This window comes from Tachypleus tridentatus, chromosome 11 (assembly GCF_004210375.1).
Source record: "Tachypleus tridentatus isolate NWPU-2018 chromosome 11, ASM421037v1, whole genome shotgun sequence".
In the NCBI taxonomy this organism is placed as follows: Eukaryota; Metazoa; Arthropoda; class Merostomata; order Xiphosura; family Limulidae; genus Tachypleus; species Tachypleus tridentatus.
Window position 1 is genome coordinate 61250226 of NC_134835.1, and position 25295 is coordinate 61275520.

Below are 25295 nucleotides of genomic sequence, written 5' to 3' on the forward strand. Positions count from 1 at the left end.
TACTATTACGTACAATAAAGTTCCGAAATCAATTTAAAGCATAAAACGTACACACGGTATAGTGTTAATTTGTCTCCTCATCGAAGACAGGTAGAATTTAACAAAGGCTTAAGTATTGTTAGGCAAGACAAGTGGACTTACATATTTTGGTGTCTGCGGTTGTAAATCTTTTATATTATTCTAGAAATCCTATATCTAAAGAAATACTATTAGGATAAAAATATTAATTTGACTGAAAATATTTAGCGGGTCTCTGCTAGGACGAAACATTCGTGAAGGTGAAGATAAAAAATATAAAGGATTAGTTTAATTGTGACACGTACTTCTAATTTAAATAACAACTTACGTGAAGAAAAGGGAAGTCATTCTATCACATTCAACACCAGTAGTACGTTTTTATTATAAGCTAGTTTACCTTTAGAATCAAACAGGCGTTGGCGTTTCCTTTAAGCAAAGTCACATCGGGCTATTTGCTGAATCCACCGAGGGGAGTCGAATCCCTGATTTTAGCGTTATAAATCCGTAGACTTACCGTTGTACTAGCGGGGGGCAGATTCAAACAGAAGTCAACGCTAATTGTGCACTGAAATAGTATTGTTTGTTTGTTTTCGAATTTCGCGCAAAGCTACACGAGGGCTATCTGTGCTAGCCGTCCCTAATTTAGCAGTTTAAGACTACAGGGAAGGCAGCTAGTCATCACCACCCACTGTCAATTCTTGGGCTACTCTTTTACTAACGAATAGTTGGATTGACCGTCACATTATAATAACTTCACAGCTGAAAGGGCGAGCATGTTTGGTGTGACAGGGATTCGAAACGCGAACCACGGATTACAAGCCAAGTGCCTTAACCACATGGTCATGCTGGGCCTACTAAAATAGTAATCGAAGGCTATATTATCACAGAACATATAGAAACTACCTGTAATCCCTTACTTTTAGGCCCGGCATGGCCAGGTGGGTTAAGGCGTACGACTCGTAATCTGAGGGTCGCAGGTGAGTTTTTGTTGTAGTTGTTTGTTTTAATTGATGTCAATCACAAAAACTACACAATGCGTTATCTGTGCTCAGCTCATACGGGTATTGAAACCATAATTTTAGTGTCGTAAGCCTTCAGAGTTACCCCTGAGCCATTGAGCGGCAATTTGGAAATTCAGAAGTAATACGCTTAAAAACAGAATAATAATTAACAGAAAAATTACCAAAATCGTGTGGTCCAGATTGCTTTTCAAAGGTTCCTGGAAAATGTGCTTGTTTGGCAGAGCTTCAATATGGGCTACGTGCGTTGAGTCAACTGCAGATACAAAACCATGAATTTCAGAGTTATAAGCCCTTGCATTTTCCGTTCAGCCTTTCGGAAGTATGAAAGGAGTGAATAGTTTGAAATAATTATTAGAAAACTACCGCAGTTTAAGGAGTGATAAATATGGTGTAGATAAACAGTTGGAGACAAATATGAAATAATATGGTAACTTCGGTAGTAATAATTAAACCAGGAATAAATAGCTTAAAATAATGAACAAAGCCATGTGGTAACTTCAGTAGTAATAATTAAACCAGGAATAAATAGCTTAAAATAATGAACAAAGCCATGTGGTAACTTCAGGAGTTGTGTTTTTAATGTAGGCCTTTTATTATTCTTTCAGCATTGGGTTTTTACGTAGCATGATAGGTTGGTTGGCTTAATTGCTAAAACTTTCTTGAATTTTTTTTATAAAATAATTTGATTAGTATCAAAATCAATGTTAGGCTAGAGTATATTTATGATGGATGTTACAGAGTCTGCTGCAGTAGATTGACTGACTATAGAATTAGTGTTTAGTTAATGAGTTTGTTTGTTGTTTCCAATCATGTCAATTTGATTAATATGGAGATTGTGTTTCGATGAAATAAAATAAGATAGGAAAGAAAATTTTATAAACACCAGAGAATTTATCAGAGAAGCGAAACTGTTCTGCAAGCGTCCACTTAAGCCTATCAGTTAGCACTAGCAAAGTATCTATGTTCTGTTAGCATAATCTTTAAGCCTATCAGTGAAAGTTAGTAAACTAGCGGAAGAGATTGTAGTAAAATAAAACGTTTTTTTTTCTGGTTTTGCAATATTTTACCCGAATAACGCAAAATAATCTCTCAACAACACAAAAGAAACAGTAAAAATAAATAGCTGAAAACCATTAACAAAACCGTGTGGCAAATTCAGGAGCAACGTGCTTAATAGAAATAAATAAATTTAGTTTATTTTAAAGAAAATTAAAGCTAGTTGCTAAAGAAAAGTCCAAATAACAAATAAATATTTATGAATGTGATTAAGTTAACAGAGCCACCCAAAATAAATAGGCAAAAACACAATGACGTTAATTTAAGATTATTTCATCAGTAATTTTTTTAGCATTTTAAAACATCTACATAAGAATAACAATCTTATTAAGAGTTTTGTTTATGTATGCTATATTAACCCATCTTTTGTACAAGCTAGCTATTGAAAATTACTGTTGATGGATAATAACTTATACGATTTCAATTCGAAATTTCGTGAATGTAAGATATATTCTATATTAACCTAACATAGTTACACACCGCCTAGTGTTCTTTTTTCCTAAGGTACAAACAAGAATGTTTGAGATTTCCTTAATTTTGTGTTCCAAACGTTCAGACATCATGGTTAAATAAAGATGTCTCATGAATGATGTATGAAAACTCTTTCCGAGAACGTTCGTTGACAGATGTAAGTGCTTAATCCGAGTATGAGGATCGTTGTGAGTAAAACAATAATAACGTGATGAGGTTCTTGTACCATTTAACCATCAACTCTCACATCAGTCCAAGAAGGCCAAAGTAAACATTCTAACACTAGTCGTGCATCACGACTTTTCCGCTTGTCATGGAAACAGCTGATAACTGTGGTACAGAGAAGATGAATGTTGGTGCATGAAATATGTTAACTATGTATCGTATTTCTTATACCGAATTGACGTAAAACGAAAAGTTTATTTTTGAAGTACATTGTTATTTATTTTGGAGAAAATAAACTACACTTCATACCTCAAAAATCTTGCAGCGATCAAGTAAACAAAAAACATTTAAGTAAATTACCTTAGAAACGACAACAAATTAATTGAATGTAATATATATTTTGCTTTGAATTTTATCAGGGTTTTTCTGTCACATTACTGGGAAACTGCATAGTTCATAGAACTGATACTGAATATTCCTTTCCCTTTCAAACATTTCGTAAATATTAGTATTTACAAGATGCATCGAAACTAAGTTGTTTTCCATGTAACATCTTTAGAGTGATATATAGTTGGCGGAAAATTGATTTTTGCTGGCTTATTGTTTACTGCACAAATACTTGTTTGCATATGAAAAATGTGAATTCATTCTTGTTAATCTGATACGATAAATCAAAATGCACGTTTTCCTGGTAAAATTAAATTGTGGTGTCTTCAAATGAACTAATCCGTGTTTCTGTTACTAATTAAATACATATTTTAGCACACATTACAGTTCGACCTCCTGATGCTTTTTCCATTGAAAATCACACTCAAAAATAAGTTCGAGGACATTGACAGCGAAAGTCAGTTATGCATTTTTTTCTTTATATAATTAGTATAACGTCCGAAAACATTGTTAACTGAATTAATGAAATAATACATTCTAATCTTCAAAAGTAAGACCATAAGCAAATAATTTAATTAGTTACACTCATTACCGGGTTGGTTTTTAGTTTTGATCTAAGCAGATTGTTAGATTACTTTTATCACAAGGTAATATTAATGAGAAGATATTTTTTCCGCTCCAGTAACTAGCTAACTTGTATCCTATTCAAATTAAGCATAAAAAACAAAAAAATGCAGGCAACATTCTATGTTCAGCTTCATGTGCATTGTTGGTAAACACACGCTTTCCTCGTGTAAATAGTCCTTCGTATTTATTAACTTTATCTGAATATAAGTAGTTTCTTAATTCGACACACTTATTTCGATCGTTTGATTTCTTTATGAGCTTTGTTTGTTTAAGTTGCCCCCTAGTGGTACAGCGCTATGTCTTCGGACTTACAATGCCAGAAAACTATATATTATCAATATTTCTTTTTATTGACTTAAATACGACTTTTATTTCACTCTAAAAAATTATAATACTACCGTAAGATCCATGTTGATTCCTTTTTCACATAAAATAACAACCACAAATAAAGATGTTCGACAGAAACTGTATTGCAGACTGAATCTGTTTTATTTTACTATGAGTGAGTTGAAGTAAGTAGTTAAACCTGATATCAAAATATAGCGAGTGGTAATCATTACTAAACAAGAACTAAATCAAAGTTAACAAGTGCACAGGACAAGAGACAGTACTTTTCTTACTCAGAACTTCGCAATATTCGGATTGTCTTCATGTCTCGGCCAGGTCTGTCTGGATACAAAAACTAACATGGTGTCATCTCTCCCAAAGTGCACGTGCTACCCTCGTTACTGTGGGTCATTTTAATAGAAAATGAGGAATGGTTTTACGTTCACAAGGTATCATCTGAACTGTCAATAGAAAATATCGCTTTCTACGTCTAAGAAATTTCATGTGAAATCTACCGAGACCGTTTTTTTGTTCATTTTATTGAATTTCGTGAAAATCTATTGGAGAACTATTTGCGCTAGCCATACATAATTTATAAGTGATAACCTACAGTTAAAAACACCAACTCGCAAAACCTTGGTTACTCTTTTTCAATAAATTGTGAGAATGGTCGAACATTATAACATCTACACAGCTAACAGGACGAGCGTGTTCGCTCACACGATTCGAACCCACAACCTGCGAATTTCGAGTGGAGTGATCTAACCATCAGGCCATACACAGCTAAACGCCACATAATTCAGAACAATAAGTACTTAGATCGAAAGTAATTTAGCCACATTCTATGATTAGCGCTCAATCATTTAAACTACGCGTACACACACGCTAGAATTGTGTATGTAAGAAACTATTTCAAAAGTCTTGATAAAAAGAAATGTTTCTTTGCCTGCAGTAAGAAAGAGAGGAAGTATTTGATATGCCCTACACACCATATTGTTACAGGTTCGATTTCTTCAAACTATCACTACAAAGATGTGTTGATTTATTACATCAAATATTTCTAGCCACCTTGTTTGACAGGATTGTTTTCATTAATTTAGGGTGTGTGTGTTTTTTTTCTGATAGCAAAGCCACATCAGGCTATCTGCTGAGCCCACCGAGGGGAATCAAACTCCTGATTTTGGCGTTATAAATCCGTAGACTTACTGCTGTACTAGCGGGGGCATTAATTTAGGGGTAAACTTTTAGTCCTGATATATATATACACATGGATACCTTATTTGTGATCAGAATTTGTTAATGACGTAACACAAAGTTATGCATACATTTCGTAATACTTTGAATAATCAGTGACATGTGTAGTACGCATTAACTGGATATACGGTTATTCTCATTACTTAATGATACTTTAAATAGTCGCTGACATATGTAGTACGCATTAACTGGATATACTGTTATTCTCATTACTTGATGATACTTTCAATAGTAACTGACATATGTAGTACGCATTAACTGGATATACTGTTATTCTCATTACTTAATGATACTTTAAATAGTCACTGACATATGTAGTACACATTAACTGGATATACTGTTATTCTCATTACTTAATGATACTTTCAATAGTAACTGACATATGTAGTACACATTAACTGGATATACTGTTATTCTCATTACTTGATGATACTTTAAATAGTCGCTGACATATGTAGTACACATTAACTGGATATACTGTTATTCTCATTACTTAATGATACTTTAAATTGTCACTGACATATGTAGTACACATTAACTGGATATACTGTTATTCTCATTACTTAATGATACTTTAAATTGTCACTGACATATGTAGTACACATTAACTGGATATACTGTTATTCTCATTACTTAATGATACTTTAAATAGTCACTGACATATGTAGTACACATTAACTGAATATATTGTTATTCTCATTACTTGATGATACTTTAAATAGTAACTGACATATGTAGTACACACTAATAAGGTATATTGCTATTCTCATTACCTAACCATCAACTTGGTTAGTGCAAAAAATCATAATGAACAGTGTTTTATCCTTACGTAAATATTTTATATGGTGGCATGTGTTAAATTCAACCACTTTTTTATAATGTTATAATGTGTCTAATCAGTTTTCTTAACAAAATACGTCAGCTGTATTTAATAAATCATCTATCTCCGATTTCATTAGACATCTTTAAAAATTAAAATTTACATGTGTACAGTTTATGCATTCCTACTAAATATCCTTGTATCAATGTGTGGTATATCATGTCTTCTAAGCGATGACTGTAACAGCAAACAACGTCAATTGTTTTTATGAAAACACGAATCTGTGATTATTGCTTAATATTGGTAAATATAAAAATTACACTTTTTTTACACATTTTCTTGTGTAGTAATAAATTGGTCTAAGGTATATTCCTCGAAAATGGACCGAAGACCTCCTGTAGGGGTCACTTGTTTTAACCATTCGCTTCATTCTGTCAGTCAGTCAGTAAATATTAAAATTATATCACATGAAGGACTCTAAACTTTGTAATTTCTACTGTCATGACGTCAATAAAACTTGCGCACACCACGAATCAGGAAAAGAATCATGTACTCTGTAAGCTATAACATGACATATGAACTTCAAAAGCAAGAAATAAACATATTTGTAATTCTTTATTGTCGTTTTATTTACTCTTGAAACAGAACACTTTCTAGAACCCTGCTGATGTACATCTAGTTATGTACGTTGGCCCTGTATAGCATTTGTGGGTCTAATTTAGCAGTATATGAGTTTTATATAGTATAGAATATATTTATATTCTACATAATTACGAAAGGAATTCATGTTAGCAATATTTCTGTAATTAGTTATTGCTATCATCAAGGACTTTTAATATTTTTCTCAGAACTTATAACACCTTACATATACATATATACATATAACACCTTACATATACATATATCGTGACAAAATTTAGTATTACATTGACTCGTGAGGGTGTCATATGTAATTCTGTGGGGCCGGGGTGTCATGTTTTATTAGTTCGTGGTACTTGTTTCCCCCGACCACGGTTCTCGTCTCTATACTTTGTAGGATATAATATAATTGTATATAAGACCACTGAAGTTTTCTTAACAAAGAATAAAAGAAGCAGTTTTTCAATATCATTTTAACCCTATAAAAAATTAAAAACTCGCAGTCAAAAAAGGTGCGTAATGTTTTAAGTATTTTATCAACAAATCACGTTAAATTTCTATATTATTAGGTAATTTCAACGTTTTTATGAGTTAGGTGTTGTTAATTATTAAGTATTATCAGCGTATTAAAAGCTGATCTGTTTAAATTGACTGAAAATTCTAGTTTCAATATGTGGTTACGTTGTCAGGTTATTTTAGCTTGTGTTATAAGTTCTTTTCAACTCTCTTTTTATTATCTTTAATAAATCATCATATTACATTCACTTTATGACAAGCTGATGCGAGAACTTTTTCAAATAATTTTAGTTTCATTATAATTTGCCCCTCCACCGGTGACTCAAGGGTAGATCTCACAGCAACAACGCTAAAATTCGTGTTTCGATACTCGCGGAAGGTAAGTAGCAGATAACCAATTACGTAGCTTTATGGTTAATTGTTTGTTTGTTTTTTGAATTTCGCGCAAAGCTACTCGAGGTCTATCTGCGCTAGCCGTCCCTAATTTAGCAGTGTAAGACTAAAGGGAAGGCAGCTAGTCATCACCACCCACCGCCAACTCTTTGGGCTACTCTTTTACCAATGAATAGTGGGATTGACCGTGACATTATAACGCCCCCACGGCTATAAGGGTGAGCATGTTTGGCGCGACAGGGAGTCGAACGCCTTAACACGCTTGGTCATGCTGGGCCCAGCTTTATGGTTAATAAAACAACAAACAATAATTGTATGTTGATCTGGTTAAATGTATCGTTAAGTATGTTATGAAGCCCCGCATGGCTCATGCTCGACTCATAATCTGAAGGTCGCGGTTTTGAATCCCAGTACTACCAAACGTTATAACTGTACTCTCAATCCCACTATTCATTGGTAAAAGATAGCCCAAGAGTTAGCGGTGGGTAGTGATGACTAGCTGCCCTCCTTTTAGTGTTGCACTGTTAAATTAGGGACGGCTAGCGCAAATGACCCTGCTGCAGCTTTGCGCTTAATTCAAAAACCGAACAAACAAACCTTGTTTTGATTTCTTTATAATACATTGCCTGTTATATCCATCTCTGGTATGATCTGTCTTTGGTAAATTATCGGGTATTATCAAAGTCATTTTAAGTACATCTAGTGAAATTTTCAAGTCATTTTACTGTCATTATAAATTTGTCTGGGGATATTCTCTCTTGTAATTTCATTTTTATTACGAGTTGATTAGGAACGTTTTCAGATAGTATCAGCTTTGACGTGTTTTGTCTTAGCAAATTTCTGAGATTATTTCGTGCCTTGCAAGAACGTTCTTGTGAACATACGTATTAAGTTTACAACAATAGTTCGTAACGGACATAAGATTTCCACTAATAAAATGATTTATTTTTAGTCCAGAACTCAAATAACAACAATAACACAATAACAAAGGCATTGCTAAGAATGAAAGAAATGTTAATTTTAATATTAACTGTGAACATAACGATAAAATGAAGTCAAAATTTACTGGAGAACAAGCTTAAGATAGCTTGACTAACTCGCTGTAAGAAAACATGTACGAACAATAGGTTCTATTAGGTTCCAATAGAAAGAAAAATAGCAAACAAGATTTACAAAAAAGTCTTTACTCTATCTAGTTAGAAAAGAATCTAGCTAAAAAGTTCAAAAATATTCTCAAAGTTCATATTTTTTAGGCAACTGCCAAGCAGAAAACTGGAAGATTAGTATTAAGGAGTATCAATGCTCCGCACGACAGCTGTAAATTGCTTCCATGGCTGCATACGATACAGAAAATAACACCGATGATTGAACTGGTACAGAACCTCGACTGTATTTGGCATTTTTCAAATTAGAATTTAAAAAGGAAACCTGCGTAAATATAAGACATTTACTACAGAGGGGTGACATGTGTTTGTATACCACAACCCCCTTCTCCGTTACCTTGAACTTGGCCTGAAGCCAACTTTAATTTATGTAGAACACCAACCTTAAAATCAAAATGTGGTGTTGTGGCTTTGTGTGCAAGTTAAAACCTTTTGTCAAACTGGACACTGATGTAACAAAATGGCATGAAACACATAGTATGATAATATATTGTACGAACTAAGTGGGCCCGGCATAGACAGGATTTTCCATGGTCGCGGGTTCGAATCCCCGTCGCACCATACATGCTCGCCCTTTCAGCCATCGGAGCGTTATAATGTCACGGTCACTCCCACTACTCGTTGGTAAAAGAGTAGCTCAAGAGTTGGCGGTGGGTGGTGATGACTAGCTGCTTTCCCTCTAGTCTTACACTGCTAAATTAGGGACGGCTAGCACAGATAGCCCTCGAGTAACTTTATGCGAAATTAAAAAACAAACAAACAAACTAAGTGCATAACATGGTAACATATTCCACGAACTAAGTGCATAGTTTATTTCTTAGTTGTTCATTTGAGGTATGAATAATAATAAAGAATAAAATACAAATAAAAAAGAGAGTTAAGTCAAAATTCAAAACTAAATAGTTTTAGTAAAAGTAGAACCTAAAACATTACAATGCAAAAACTAAAGCCCTCAAATGTAAAACAACGATGTGTGTGTGTATTTTCTTTTAGCAAAGCCACAAAGGTTATCTGCTCAGCCCACCGAGGGGAATCGAACGCCTGATTTTAGCGTTGTAAATCCGGAGACATACCGCTGTACTAGCGGGGGGCTAAAACAACGATATAGAATGAACTCATTAAACACATAACATTCGTGAACAAACAAACATTAATTAAAAATAAAAAAGAAAGTCATAATTACGTAATTAAATACATATGTCCATGACTACTTTGCTCAATTCGGCTACGGCCTGGCATGGCCAAGCTCGTAAGGCGTGCGACTCGTAATCCGAGGTCGCGGGTTCGAGCCCGCGTCGCGCTAAACATGCTCACCCTCCCAGCCGTGGGGGCGTATAATGTGACGATCAATCCCACTATTCGTTGGTAAAAGAGTAGCCCAAGAGTTGGCGGTGGGTGGTGATGACTAGCTGCCTTGCCTCTAGTCTTACACTGCTAAATTAGGGACGGCTAGCACAGATAGCCCTCGAGTAGCTTTGTGCGAAATTCCAAAACGAACAAACAAACAATTCGGCTAATAAAATCCGATTTTTAGCACAAAACGCCCTCAGAATTACCGCTACGCCATCAGGGGCCCATAGCTAATTAACAAATGATGTATTTATTCAGGTGTGATATATAAATTACAATCACATGGGAGTGATTGTTTGTTTTTTGGAATTTCACACAAAGCTACTCGAGGGCTATCTGTGCTAGCCGTCCCTAATTTAGTTGTGTAAGACTAGAGGGAAGGCAGCTAGTCATCACCGCCAACTCTTGGGCTTCTCTTTTACCAACGAATAGTGGGATTGACCGTCACATTATAACGCCCCCACGGCTGGGAGGGCGGCATGTTTGGCGCGACGGGGATGCGAACCCGCGACCCTCAGATTACGAGTCGCACGCCTTAACACGCTTGGCCATGCCAGGCCCATGGGAGTGAACAAACAAGTTTTGTGTTATCTTACAAGACACTTTTCTTTCTTGAAGTGAGTGTTTAAACTGTTTCTTTCCTGATTTATACAGTGTTTATAAAGTTGAACGACAGATTATTTTAGACAATGAAAACCAAAGTTACGAGTTCCTCTCAAGATGCAAGTTTTCATTACATTAATGTTTGTATTCTTAAGTGAATAAACTTATTTACTTGACATAAAAATGTGAGCTGAAAAAAAATTCCCCTCCGTCAACTTATGGCTTACCCTATAATCATGCATAAATGGAACTTTTAAAATACAAAAACAATACAATAATTCTTTAAATAAAATTAAAAAGGAAAGTTATATACAACATTTATAATACATAACACAATAATGTTCTGGGACTGCAATCGAAAATAGATCTACAGAGACAAATGTTTGAAAATAGCTATACGAAATACAGTGATAAAAAGGTTACTAAAACGAATATAAAAAGTACATTTATCTTCATCTCCATAGCTCCAGTTGGTTTGCTTTCAAATGGTTAAAAGACAATTCAGAGACGTCCTCTCTAATGGCATACATTGGATCACATTTAACTTTACCTTAGTTCCCGTTACTTCCTGTTTAAACCAACATTTATATTCTGTTATCATAACCAGTACTGCACAGTGATGCGATATCTAAAGATCGTCAAAAACTTCACTTAGGCACGTGTACTTGTATACTGTTCTAGTACATGTCGTTTAATATTTCATGGTTTCACCACAGAACTACAGTTCACTTGGTACAGAAGCTATATTCAGAATTAACTTCTTTTGAACATCTCAACCTAAAATGCTGACATTCGAGCCAAGATCAGTGATAACCAATCTTAGAACAGTAATTTAGAGTTAAGCTATTCCATTCACTGCAAAGCTATCACCATTTGTGAGGGAAAATTCTGGTCAAGGTGGTGATTTGCAAGATAGAGAGAGGCTAATGCAGTGCAGAATTAAGTGAGTTCTGTACTAAGTTCCTTGTATTAACTAAAACCTCTAACACACGCCCACGTACGTTTACAAAAGTTATGCTCAGTCCGTAGATATTAAACTAATCACCATATCCAAAGGGTCAAACAAATGTCTGATCTTTTCGTAATCCATTAACAGATGTGATTCAGATCTACCTAGTTTAAAGTAACAACAGTTACACTCTGTTTACTTTTATTCAGTGTATTCGATGATAGGCTTCCTTGTAGTCTTAGGGAAAAAAACATGTATGTCAACAATGGCTAAACTGTCACCAGTTGTAGCAAACACGTCTCATTTCTATCTTTTTATCTCTCTGTGGATCAAGATGTTCCATCTAAATCATTGTCATTGCTAAATCAGCAGATTCAATCTATCTTTACTAGTCTAACGGCATCCATTCAGATTCAACTGAGTAATCATATTGTGTCTATTGGTTGATGCTGTCTCTTATAATAAGGGGTTAACTCATTGGCTGAGAAGGATTGTTATACTCAAGTATCTTAGTATTAGTACTTTATACCTTGTTGTTGCTGTCCTACGTTCACTTAAAGCGTTATGTCTTTAATGACCGAGCTTATCAATCAGCATATTTTCAGAGTCATCTGCTGCCATTCTGGGTGAATTTTATAGTGTAAGCATTACAGTTCTTCTATATATATAGTTAAATTAGTATGGGCATCACGTTTATGAACCTTACATTTCACGTGGTAGATAGTCCTATTCTTTACCATATTGAAACGCTGATGAAACAGTTATAATGGCCTCCCAACTGCAGAATTTATCAGGTTCTCTAATTCATGGCTTCTAATGATGGATTACCAAAATTAAGGAGCAATGTCTGGGCTACTTGGTTTTCAGACAACTAGCTGGAGGAAACTACTTAAAGAAATAATCAAAATCTTCGTTTACTAAACCCTGAAAGGTGGAAGTACTCAACCATCCGCCATTAATGTCATCCAGTGTCAATAATTGTAGAGCCAGTATTAACACAGACACCGATACCTCACTAATAGCTGGAATTTGCGTGTTCTAACGTACAGCTAGTTTTCTTTCATGTTGCTGTGGCAGCTCCCACCCTGGTAACTCAAACACAGGTTCATTTTGATGTAAGAAACTAACAAAGCACTCCTCTTCACCAAAAGATTTTTCCATGATTCAGAGGTGAGACACAATAGAAAACTCACTACCAGAAAGTGGTTAGGAGCACATTTAGCTGTTTACAAGGGCCTGTCTAGCATGGCGCTACAGGACTTTTTGATGCTCAGTCTACATATTATTCCATGAAGTGGTCTCATTGTAACCATGGTTAGCTACCCCTTATTTGAAGAGGTCTCATTGTAACCATGGTTGGTTATCCCTTATTGGAAGAGGTCTCACTGTAACCATGGTTGGCTACCCCTTCTTGACGAAGTTTCATCAAAGTTCTCGGGCTTGGTTCGTCTGCCTAGTAATAATTGTTACTGTTGGTAAGTCTGGATATGCTGAGTAAAAAATCTAATTTTTGATGTACCATGTAGGACTCGCCATTCAATATAGAACTTCTGTGAGTCAACTGGAGGCTCTATAATCACATCTTCAGATCCCTCTGGATTTAAGTCTTAAGTGTTATAAGATTGCAAACATCTCTTGGATCTTACCTCACCATGAGTACACGAGGAAAATAATTTAAGATCAATAGCACAATTCACCTACCAGCTCTGCAATAACTATACTCTAGTCAGAACACCAAGTTCTTCCTCAGTTGAATTAAGCTGTGGTGTATCAAAGATGAATCAAACATGCGCAGTTTGCTAATTTTCCCACCAAAAAGATGTTTATGACTTACGTATTTGGAAGGATTGGTTTACTGATTTGTTGTAGATGATTTTAATAAAACAAGACATGATATAAAGCTGAAATAAAAACACACCCTTAATATTCTGTAGAAAGAAAAATAGTGAATGGCCAGTCATATTAATGGACAAATAGTTGGTTTGCTATTTAAGGGCTGTGGATTTGAAACATGTTCGCCCTTTCAGACGTGAGGATGTTAAAATTTGACGGCCAGTCATTGGTAAAATAGTAGCCTAAAAGATAGCAGTGGATGTTTCTTACTAACTGCCTTCCCTCTTGTCTATCACTGCTAAATTAGGGATAACTGGTGCGGATAACTCTCATATGGTTTTGCGCGAAATTTCAAACTGACCAAACCTCTCAAGTCAGAAACAAATGTGGCAGAATATACGAAAACTGTTCTCACAGTTTAAATTCTATCTGTAGCTGGCTGAACAGAATATGTAATCACAGTATTCATAATTATTTCTGCTTCATACAACAGCCGTAGAGCAGTCTCAATATACAAGACACACAAACTATTCTGCAAAAGAGTAAATAGCTTCAATGACTAAAACTTGCTACTGAAAATAACTCCGATAAAATCGATACAGAAACTCGATCTAATTTAGGATATTCCTAATTAGAACTTCAGATGAACTATAAGAAAGTACCACACACAAATACATACTATAGGAGAATGACATACTAAGTATTTGCGTACCACAAATGAGCAAGTGCAGATCCTAACCCTTGGTCACAATCAGGGAGGGCCTCAGTCATTCTTTAGCACCAGGAAGACTTTAGTAAATGGTACCTCATAACGATAAGAAAACTCAGAACATCAGGGGCCATTCTATGTATGATACCCAGGATGACTGCTCAGTTTGTCCAAGAGGTAGGACAGCCAATTATCACAAAACGCCTTTTAGCTTTCACCTGTCCAGATACGGTTGCCATCGCGACAGAAAGTAATCTGTTGTTGTACGACATGAGGGTTCTTATAGAATGGACAGTCAGGGTATTTAAATTATACCTTTTACAGCTTTAAATTTTATTTTATCTTGAATAATGCTATCCTGTAATTTGATCAAGATGCTATCATGCCCGATAGTAAAGTATTTGTAATGTATTTTTAAGAATTTTAAACCATATTGACCTTATATATTGTTCCTTGAATAGAAAAACAAACACTTATGAACAGTTTATGTTTGGAAATATAAAATCCAATTTTTATATCGGTATGAAGTAAAACACTCAACATTATTTTCTTTTACAAGCACGAATATTCCTGAACATTTTGAACAATAAACCTAACTTTTCTTACTCGAACTTATTTAAACAGAACAGGAAGGGACTTGTGTGCCAAGTGATAATGTTCCATTTATTGCTGTGAAGTAAACTTAAAGTTATCAGACACATCATAAAGGTTAACACTGATTGTACTTAAACTCTTAATCTTAAAACCAGCTTTATTACTTCTAATACTTTTCATCACATTTTAGATCAAGTAAAAAATAATCTTAAACCTAGATAGAAATTAAAATTCATTAATATAATCGATAATTAACAACGAAAATTTGTTGTTCAGTCCAGAGTTACACAATGGGCTATCTTGGCTGTGCCCACCACGACTACCAGATTCAAGTTTTAGCGTTTAGACGCTGAGGAAGGGAGTAAAACCGTGTTTTGTCACATAGTGTGCAATTTTCTGAAATTTAAATTAGTTTCTAAAAATTGTATAAAATGTTCATGAGGTAAAGAACTGGATGTTTGTTTTAGAATTTCGTAGAGAACTACAGTTATCTAATTTTAATCTATAAACCAGAGGAAAGATATCCAGTCAACAACACTCTCCGTCAATTATTGAATATTTCTTGTTTCATTAGAAAGTGGAATTTTACTGCCACCCTGAAAACGCACTCATAGCTCTAAAGTGTGGAGCACATTTTCGAGTTGCGAACCACTAATCCTCCTAGCATGTTAACCCTGGGATATTTTACATGATTTGTGTTTTGCTTTGAAAGTCAATTCAACTACTTGTTGAAGAGTAGTTTTGTGGATGGTAAGTGTTGCTGACTGTCTGATCTCTCTCTCTGGTCAGTTTCTCAAAACTATGAACGAATGTGACAAGGTCTTGTGGGATATGTTTAGTTCATATGCCGCACAAGAACTTGGTGTATCTGACTACACTGTTTAACCCTTTTGTCGCGTAAGGTGCTTTTAGGCTAGCAATTCCAAAAACCAACTTTTCAGTTTATTTCTTCTAAGGTTTATACTAAGCTAATAAAACAAAACAAATCATTCTAGCACAATTAAAAAATAACTAGAATGAGTGATAGCTGAACAAAACATGTTAATTGTTAAAAGATTTAACTTCCTGTTACTTTTCTGGTTTCTTAGGCTTAAGTACTAACGTTGGTTTAATTCATATATCTTTTATAAAAAAAAACACTTGATTCTTTCTTTCTGTGAAATTTTTATTAAAAACCTTTCGGTTTTGAAACTCTAACCAATTCTGAAACATAAACATTTACTTAAGATATATTTGCCAGAGGAAGCAGTGTTTGTTTTCCACTCGGTCAGCTCTCTTGTCAGTCCGGGTTAATGTTCAGTGATTCCTACTTAGAGTATTAAAACAACATTTAATTATTAAAGATTTCAAACAATCTAGAGAAATTCAAAATTTATATTAGTTGCTCGATACAACTCGCAATATTTTTCTAGTTTAAAATAAAACACCAAATGATGTAGTTTTATTTAATATTCTCTGGTTCAGTTGTAATCTTGAAGACTTCTAACCCTAAAATCTATGATTCAATCCGCTTGTGATAGGCACAAACACAAACGGCCCATTGTGCAGCGTTGTACTCAGCAGCAAACAAATAAATCCCCTGATAAATATTTTGTTGTTACAACAAACAATGGTAAAATCGCACCTTTATATCACAACATAGAAAAATAATTAATTCTTTGGTATCATTTTCCCACTATCAACTGACACAACCCGAATTTGTCTTTGTCTTTCACTTTCTAACCCACAGCCAGAAGATTGCACCAGTAATATTTTGTTTCCAGTGATTGACAGATACATAATTTCTCCCAGTGTATTCGTTAGAAAGTGATTAAGCATGGAAATAAGAAGAGACACTGATGGAATTGTTTTTATTTGTTATTTTCTTTCTCATTGTTTTAAGGCGTTCGACTCGTAATCTGAGGGTCGCGGGTTCGAATCTCCGTTGCACCAAACATGTTCGCCCTTTCAGCCGCGGGAGCGTTATAAAGTGACGATGAGTCCCACTATTCGTTGGAAAAAGAGTAGCCCAAGAGTTGGCGGTGGGTGATGAAGACTAGCTGCCTTACCTCTAGTTTTACACTGCTAAATTATGGACGGCCAGCGCAGATAGCCCTTGTGTAGTTTTGCGCGAAATTCAAAACAAACCAAACTCACTGTTTCAAATAAGTCAAAGTAAAGCTTGTTTCAATGCATTTCAACTCGTGTAACCAGAGTCTTGGTTGATTCTGGTTTTGATTATTCCAAAGTTAATCTTGGTTTGCTCCAGCTGTGGTTATTCCAGAGTTAGTCATGGTTGGCTCTAGCGTTGGTTATTCCAGAGCTAGTACTGATCAGCTCAGGCTTTGTTTTATTCCAAAGTTAGTATTGGTTGACTAGCTCTTTCGTTATTCCAGAGTTAATCTTGTTTGGTTCTGGTTTTGTTTACTTCAAAGTTAAAATTGGTTGTCTCTGGTTTTGTTTACTTCAAAGTCAAAATTGGTTGTCTCTGGTTTTGTTTGTTACAAAGTTAATATTGGTTGGCTGCGGCTTTGTTTATTTCAAAGTTAATATTTTTGTTTCTGGCTTTGTTTATTCCAAAGTTAGGCTTGTTTCTCTTTGTTTGTTCCACCTGTTGAATCTCAGATCAATTCATAATTAGATTTCAACACATTTTTATTCTTGACAATATGGCAACATAATTTGGTCTCTTTAACTCTAAGTGCCTGAATATTTACATTCTAGAATCTTAATAATCAAACAATTTTGATTTACTTCGAGGTTAATGTTATTATATTCTCAACTGGTTTGGGTAAGGAAGTTTATTTCTTATCTCTGATTGGCTTCTATGTAATAACATCCGTAACTGTCAAAAAATGGTGATTGAAAAGGAACTTTAGGATTGCACCTTCAACAGGCAACTCCTTATAAAAGTCACTTACACACTAAAAAGTTGTTGTTGGACGAAAGTATTGTTTTTTATTTATTTTATTTTCGGTGACATAGGGTAATATTTTGTGGGTATATAAAATAACATTTGTCATTAGAGTAACATGCCAACTGAAAAAAAAAAGACAATATATAATTCCCACGACTTTTCTGTTTACTGTTGTCTTTATTTCACAAACGGTCCCTCAGGGGTATAGTGAAGCAAAGAAAAGGCCGTAGAGTAACATACTCGAGCAAGCAAGCACACATTCACACTTACAGCCAACTTTTATCTTCACCATCGCAGTCAATATTTCACCGATCGATTGCTTTTCTGGTTTTCACTGAGAAGCCGTCAACACGGTGCGCGTGTTTGACATCATACTATTGCTCCCCTGTAAATAACTTACACTGACCTCTCTGGCCTCTTAAGAGGCCCAAAATGTAAGTAAACTAATGATATTGTCTGTTAGTTTTATAAACAATTGAATGCTGTTGTAGTTGTTTACACCTAGTGGTTAACTGTGATGTTTTAGTTTAATTATGTACAGAGTTTTAAAATTTAACACGAATACTAAACTGATGGAGTATGTTTGTTTGTTTGTTTTGAATTTCGCGCAAACCTACTCGAGGGCTATCTGCGCTAGCTGCCCCTAATTTAGCAGTGTAAGACTAGAGGGAAGGTAGCTAGTCATCACCACCCACCGCCAACTCTTGGGCTACTCTTTTACCAACGAATAGTGGGATTGACCGTCACATTATATCGCCCCCGCGGCTGAAAGGACGAGCATGTTTGGTGAGACCGGGATTCGAACCCGCGACCATCGGATTACGATTAACGCGCTTGGCCATGCCGGGCCCTCTGATGGAGTAAAGATCGCATTACTGAAGGCGTGACCACATACTCCATCTTCCCTTAGAGCAGCTCTGGCCATTTCGTTATATTTTATAATAATATACCAAAGACTGTTTCTAGTTTAAAACTTTATTGCACGAATTAAAAAGCAGAAATCTCCAAATTTCTCTCCCATATCTACCTTCAATATTTTGACCAAACACGAGATAAGTAAGAAATATAATAATTTACTTCCATTAAGTAAATGTAAACTTGTAAATTAAATAATACGTTTTAAAAAAATAATATTTGACATAAAATACATGTGAAATTAAATTAATTGTAAATATCACAATACTATAAATAGTGAAACTGATAAAGTAATCTTTACCGTTACTTAAAAAGTCATGCACATTTATAATACAGTATAAATGGAAATTAAAATCTGAAAACTATTCTGAACATATTATTTTGACATTTTCTATACACTAGTAAAGGTTTCGTATTATTTCGCGTGCATCGTAGTAACAGCAAGTTGTTGCTATTGTTTTAACAAATATAAAACAGTGTCATCGCGTCCGTTACAAGTAGTAAGTATTCCAGTCAATTCACATAATATAAATATATTTTCAGCCTTTATGTGTTTACCATAGTACATATCCAACATTCACAATGGCGTAATCTCACGACTGCAAAGTATTTCGGCTGATACACATGATATAAACACGTTTATAAACGTTCATTTATTTGCGAACGTGCACATCCAACATCCCAAAACGGGGAGAGATTAAAAATAACGATCCAAATTAACAAACAAAAGCGCACGAGCTGCATTTTCGGTGAATTACACCGATAAAAAACCTATCAAATTTAATAGCCAAACCGTTGACGTTCGTTTATCACGAAAAATGGGAAATAAATAATGAAATTATCTTAACACTCCTACGAAAAGTGGCCTAATAGGCCCCAGAGCAACTTGAAAGGTTATTAATATTAGGCTAATAAATTTGTATTTAAATGAAATTGTCATTTCATTTGATTTCATTTCATATTAGGCCCCACTTTTCGTAGGAGTGTTAAAGTGTAGAAGTCCTAACATGTAGTGTTACATTAAAGTGTAGAAAGCCTAATATACAGTGTTATCTTGAAGTGTAGAAAGCCTAATATACAGTGTTATCTTAAAGTGTAGAAAGCGTAACATGCAGTGTTATCTTAAAATGTAGAGCCCGGCATGGCCAAGCGTGTTAAGGCGTGCGACTCGTAATCTGAGGGTCGCGGGTTTGCATCCCCATCGCGCCAAACATGCTCGCCCTTTCAGCCGTGGGGGCGTTATAATGTGACGGTCAATCCCACTTTTCGTTGGTAAAAGAGTAGCCCAAGAGTTGGCGGTGGGTGGTGATGACTAGCTGCCTTCCCTCTAGTGTTACACTGTTAAATTAGGGACGGCTAGCACAGATAGCCCTCGAGTAGCTTTGTGTGAATTTCAAAAACAAACAAACAAACTTAAAGTGTAGAAAGCCCAACGTGCAGTGTTATCTTAAAGTATAGAAAACCCAGCGTGCAATATTATCTTAAAATTTAGAAAGCCCAACATGCGTTATTATTTCAGAAAATCTAATGCACGGTGTTGTTCTCATAGTATGAATTAAAAGGTTGTGTTGTCTTAAGGTGATAAAAATGTGACACACGTGCTTTTTTCTTGAAGTTTAGAAAATCTAATTCATAGATTTGTTCTCTTAACAAAAAGATCTACATGTGAAGCTTATGTGGATGTATTCATTTTAACGGGTAAAAATCTGGCAGGACATCCTCATCTTAAAGTGAAGACGCGCTAGAAGATGAAGGTAAGCCGACTTAGGGTGGTTGAATATCATTTTCACTCTGACAATCGCGTGACCCTCTTGAAACCTTAATTGTGTTACGTCTTTAGGTCTTCTCGTTATAGCTAAGTTATCTGCTTCATTGTAGCGAGATGTACTTAGCGTGTGTCCTGCAATGTTGGCAAATGTTACACCTAATTCTTATACACATGTAACCTTGTCTACAACGAATGACTGCTTAATCTTGGGAACTAATTCTTTATATCTAAAAACAGGAAACAAGAATGTTCTCAATAAAATTAAAAGCAGAATGTATAACGTATCAAAAATATTTTATTCCACAAAGAGACTCTGAGATATGTGTTAGCTAACACTGAATGGTGTAAGGTGTAAGGTAAAATAACGACAGTTGGGACAGTAACATGTAAAAAAATGTATTCGGCGATTATAGTGACGAAATAGTTTAGTTTCGGTGCGTTTTTAATCCTCATTATTGTTTCATGTAATAAAATATAAGCCATAACAACTATCGAACGCTTTTACTAAAATGTTATTTAAACAAATACTTACCAAACTGTCAAAATGAACAAACTTTTTTTATTTCAGAATTTCTGCGCAAAACTGCAGAGAAAAGGACGCCTTCTCATAGTTGTTTCTAATCTTTAACTGATAGACTAGAAGGAAGAAATGTGATCAGCACCACCTACAGTCAACTTTTGGCTACTTATGTATTAATAAACACTGGGATTTGATCGTTACACGGATGCAAAGTGCGTTTTTTTGCAGGGAAAACTACAAACCATAAACACTTGGATTCATATTACGAGCACTTTAACCACTAGACAAAGCCGTACCATATAAATATAGAAATAAGAGAACAGGAAGTTACAAAGAGAAATATATTTAGCGTATCTTCTAATTTGGTAACGTAAGTTTCATTATCTTTGTGGACAACACATTCGTGAAAGTTATTTATAGAACACACTACGAACAACACATTCGTCAAATGGAAAAACCAATTAGGCCACTCAACACAGACAATACATCTACCAAATAAAAACATACTTAGATATCATACTACAGACAATACATCCACTCAACAGAGTTATTTAGACAGTTCACCTCCGACAATACATCCATCAATCAAAGACCCATGTAGACAATACACAATTGACAAATATATTTTCTTTGGTAGGTTGTGCTTTAGATAACTCCATTTGATAAAATTATTGACTGGTGTGAAATTTCTATATGAATAAATGATTAAAGGAAATACATCGTTATGTTAAACTTAAAACTACTTTATTGTTGGACTTATAAGAGGATAATACTTATAGTTACAACGCTTCTCCAGATTAACCTATCATAATCAGTACAACAAAAGTTGTACTTGATGTTCCTAGGTTAACCTAGTGAAACGTTGTAACTATAAATATTATATTTTGTATTTCCAAACTTTAAATCTTCAGATGAATATTTCAGGAATCCGTTTTGTGTGGTGATTTGTCTAGTGATTTGTATTTCTGAGGTAGTTTTCCAGAACAATTAGGCTACTGGTCTGTTAGTTGTTTAAAGAATACGTGATTTCACGGAAACTTTTTATTTTTGTATTTTGTGTATTTTAAGTGTAACATTTTGGTTCAGGTGCCGGAAATCGTTAAGGAAATTTATCCAGAAATAGGAAAATCTATTTATGGCAAGTTATAAATAGGAATATTAACATGTTTTAGAATTTAGCAGTTGGTAGCTGTAGTGGCAGATATTCATTACTTCATTTAAAGAAACGAAAAAGGAAATTAGTAGAACTTACGTCATTTGTCTCTTTTCTAAATATTGCTATTTCTGTAAGGTTTCGCAAGGAAGATTTTTTCATCTATTAATCATATCGTATACTATGCTTATTCAATAACAGTCTTTCAACTAATCAGACACTACATTCCCTGTGAATAACGTTCATGTTCTAAAATCTTTTTACTTGCATGGGGGCAGAATGGTTTGGTTTTGAATTTTGCGCAAAGCTATACGAAGGCTATATGTGCTAGTCGTCCCTAATTTAGCAGTGTAAGACTAAAGGGAAGGCAGCTAGTCATCACTACCCACCGCCAAATCTTGGGCTACTCCTTCCCAAAGAATAGTAGAATTGACCGTCACAATATAACTCCCCCACGGCTGAAAGGGCGAAAATGTCTGATATGACAGGGATTCAAAACCACGACTCTAAGATTACGAGTCAAGCGCCCTAACCACCTGGCCATGCAGGGCTCCATGAGATTTACTCAGAGATCTAAGATGACCATGCAATTAAGTGGACAATCCCTCCTGAACATTTAAGATATCAGTAATAATTATTTTTCTGGTAAAATATTGATCCTTAAATCACTAATTTATTTATCATTCATTGCCAATTTAGTTTACGTCATATCGACTAGATTTGTACTTCCATTTACCTATCACTTCACTCACCGTAACCAACTGAGCAAAATCATTATATGAATTCTCTCATTTTTTGAGCATAAATACGCAAGAAACCTCAGCCATAATAAGTGAGCTTAACTACAATACATATGGTATACATGTTTAAACGTACCATTACGAACCCTGTAGCTAACAAAGTAATAGTTAATCTAGACTGATCATTTGATTGACAGGCCTGACATAGCCTGGTGGTTAGGGCATTCGTCTAGCAATCTGCAGGTCGCTGGCTCGAATCCTATCACCGAACATGTTCATTCTATTAGCCATAGGAACGTTATAATACGAAGATTGGTAGTGTTGATTAGTTGTCTTTCCTCTATTACTTGAAAATTAAGAACGATTAGCACGTATCGCTCTCGAGTTGCTTTGGGCGAAATTTATTAAAAGAAACAATATGTTTGGCTGTATATCAACTATATGTAATCAATATCATATATTTGTATTAGCATTTAAATCAGGATGTCACTGGATTGGTTACTGACAAATTATGAATCTGTCTTTATCGAATAAAAAAACCCTGTGATTATTCTGACTACGTCTGGTTCTTAAATTGACTTTAGTTGTTTCCGTTATGAGCTTTCCCACATTAAAGTAATTACTAAATACTAAGTTGGTGAACAGCAATGTTCAATTATTACATTCCTTCTGAAAAGAATACATTGTACTTATCAAGTTTCACTAAATTAACCTCGTATATATATGTGCCATCTATATATATATATCATTCAGCCGGTCCTGCTACCTAAAACTTTACGTAAAACAAATATTTGATGTTCTCTACGCTTCTGACAGCACAAACTAGAATAATACACTTTCTGTTTCCTCAGCTATCATCAGTTATCATTTAAACATTATTTTGTAAGTGTCGTGTTTTATTTTGGAATACGTTAGGCTTTAATGGAATTTCTTAAATTTTGGTAGGATTTTCAAATAAATTTTTATTTTTATTTTATGCACTCAATTCGACTCTTTGAATATCATATTTACAGATAACAACAATAATAAGTTTATTTTTTTACACACACAGAAAAAAATAGACACTTATCTGAAGTGCCCCGGTGAGGCAGAGGTAAGTTTTCGGGCTTACAAAGCTAAAAGCAGCGTTTCAATTCCCCTGGGTGGATATGTGTAAGAAAACATACACATACACACTTATCTGAAACTGTGGAAATTTGAAAAAGAAAATGCTTTTTTTTTTTTTTTTTCACGTCGGTACAAAGTTCCAAACGCCCATGGGAATGTTATGTAGAAAGAAATATATGTTGTTATAGTGATGAAAGAGGTAGGATTTTATTTTTGACAAATTATCCTAATAAAAGTAAAGAAACTCTCCCAGCCAATGTTGAACGTCAGCTTAATACAATAACACACACACTCACAAAATGGTTATTGTGTGATAACTCTGTCCCTGTCCACAACCTACAAACTTGCTTCTCTCTAGTGATAAACAGCTTGATAAAAAAAAATAACAAGGTTGTTTACTAGCGATTTGTCTTAAACTGTTTATTGACAAGCACCTGGTGACGTTCTCCTGAAACACATTGATCACGAGCCTTTTATTAACACGTATTGAAATGTGTTTTTGCCATTAATTGTGATTGAGAATTACTTCTGCTATTTGTGTGTTTTATAAACGATAGTACGACGTAAAGTGGAATAAAATTATTTTATTACGATTTACAGCGTTTACAGGAAGGGAGAATGTTGTTAAAACAGTACAACGTTACGACCAGTGATCAAAACTTTGTACTGTTTAAAAAGTTATTTGTTTTGTTGCTGTAAAACTGTAACTTGTAACACGTTGTATTTATAATCGGTAAGCTCAAAGCGGAAGTACTAAGTGAAATAAACTTAAAGTATATTATCATGGTTTCACGTGATCGAGTGAGAAGTTGTCATACTTTTTCCTTAATTGATCTAAGGATCTAATATTTACATGACTTTTAGAAACACTACGTTAATTTTGATTATTACAAGTTTAAATTTTTCAAACGAGGTCATTATAAACTTAGATTAAAACTTTTTTTTTGTTTTAGAAATACGGCACAGTTTACAAGGCATGATTATAAAAGGTTTTCTTCGTTCACTTTATCATAATTAAATATGCTACTAGGTAATCTACAATAACTGCTACTGCATGTGCGTGAAAGACGTACAGGTGTTCTTGAAACACGTGGCATTGCAATCTTCCAGATGCTTCTGTATCCTCATGTAACACACGTAGTAAAGGTGTGGAAATCAGTATATTTTGTGCACTTACTAGTATATTTTTCTATGTTATTATCTAAACCTTAGATGTCACAGTAACCGTTTACTCTCAATATTGCCACTACTTAAATAACAATAGTTAGTTGTTGTTGTTTTTTCATAATATGGCTAATGT

General features: G+C 34.7%; 1 protein-coding gene and 1 long non-coding RNA gene across 2 annotated transcripts in view; one reads left to right on the forward strand and one right to left on the reverse strand.

The window, feature by feature from the left end:
* LOC143232270 (NALCN channel auxiliary factor 2-like) overlaps positions 1-25295 on the reverse strand; it is an 89675-nt gene that overhangs the window by 58913 nt on the left and 5467 nt on the right. The gene's annotated exons all lie outside the window — the stretch shown is intronic.
* Positions 17879-23498, forward strand: LOC143232271 (uncharacterized). The gene is made up of 3 exons (XR_013017471.1): positions 17879-18226; positions 20365-20461; positions 21044-23498. It is a non-coding gene; the product is annotated as an uncharacterized LOC143232271 (long non-coding RNA).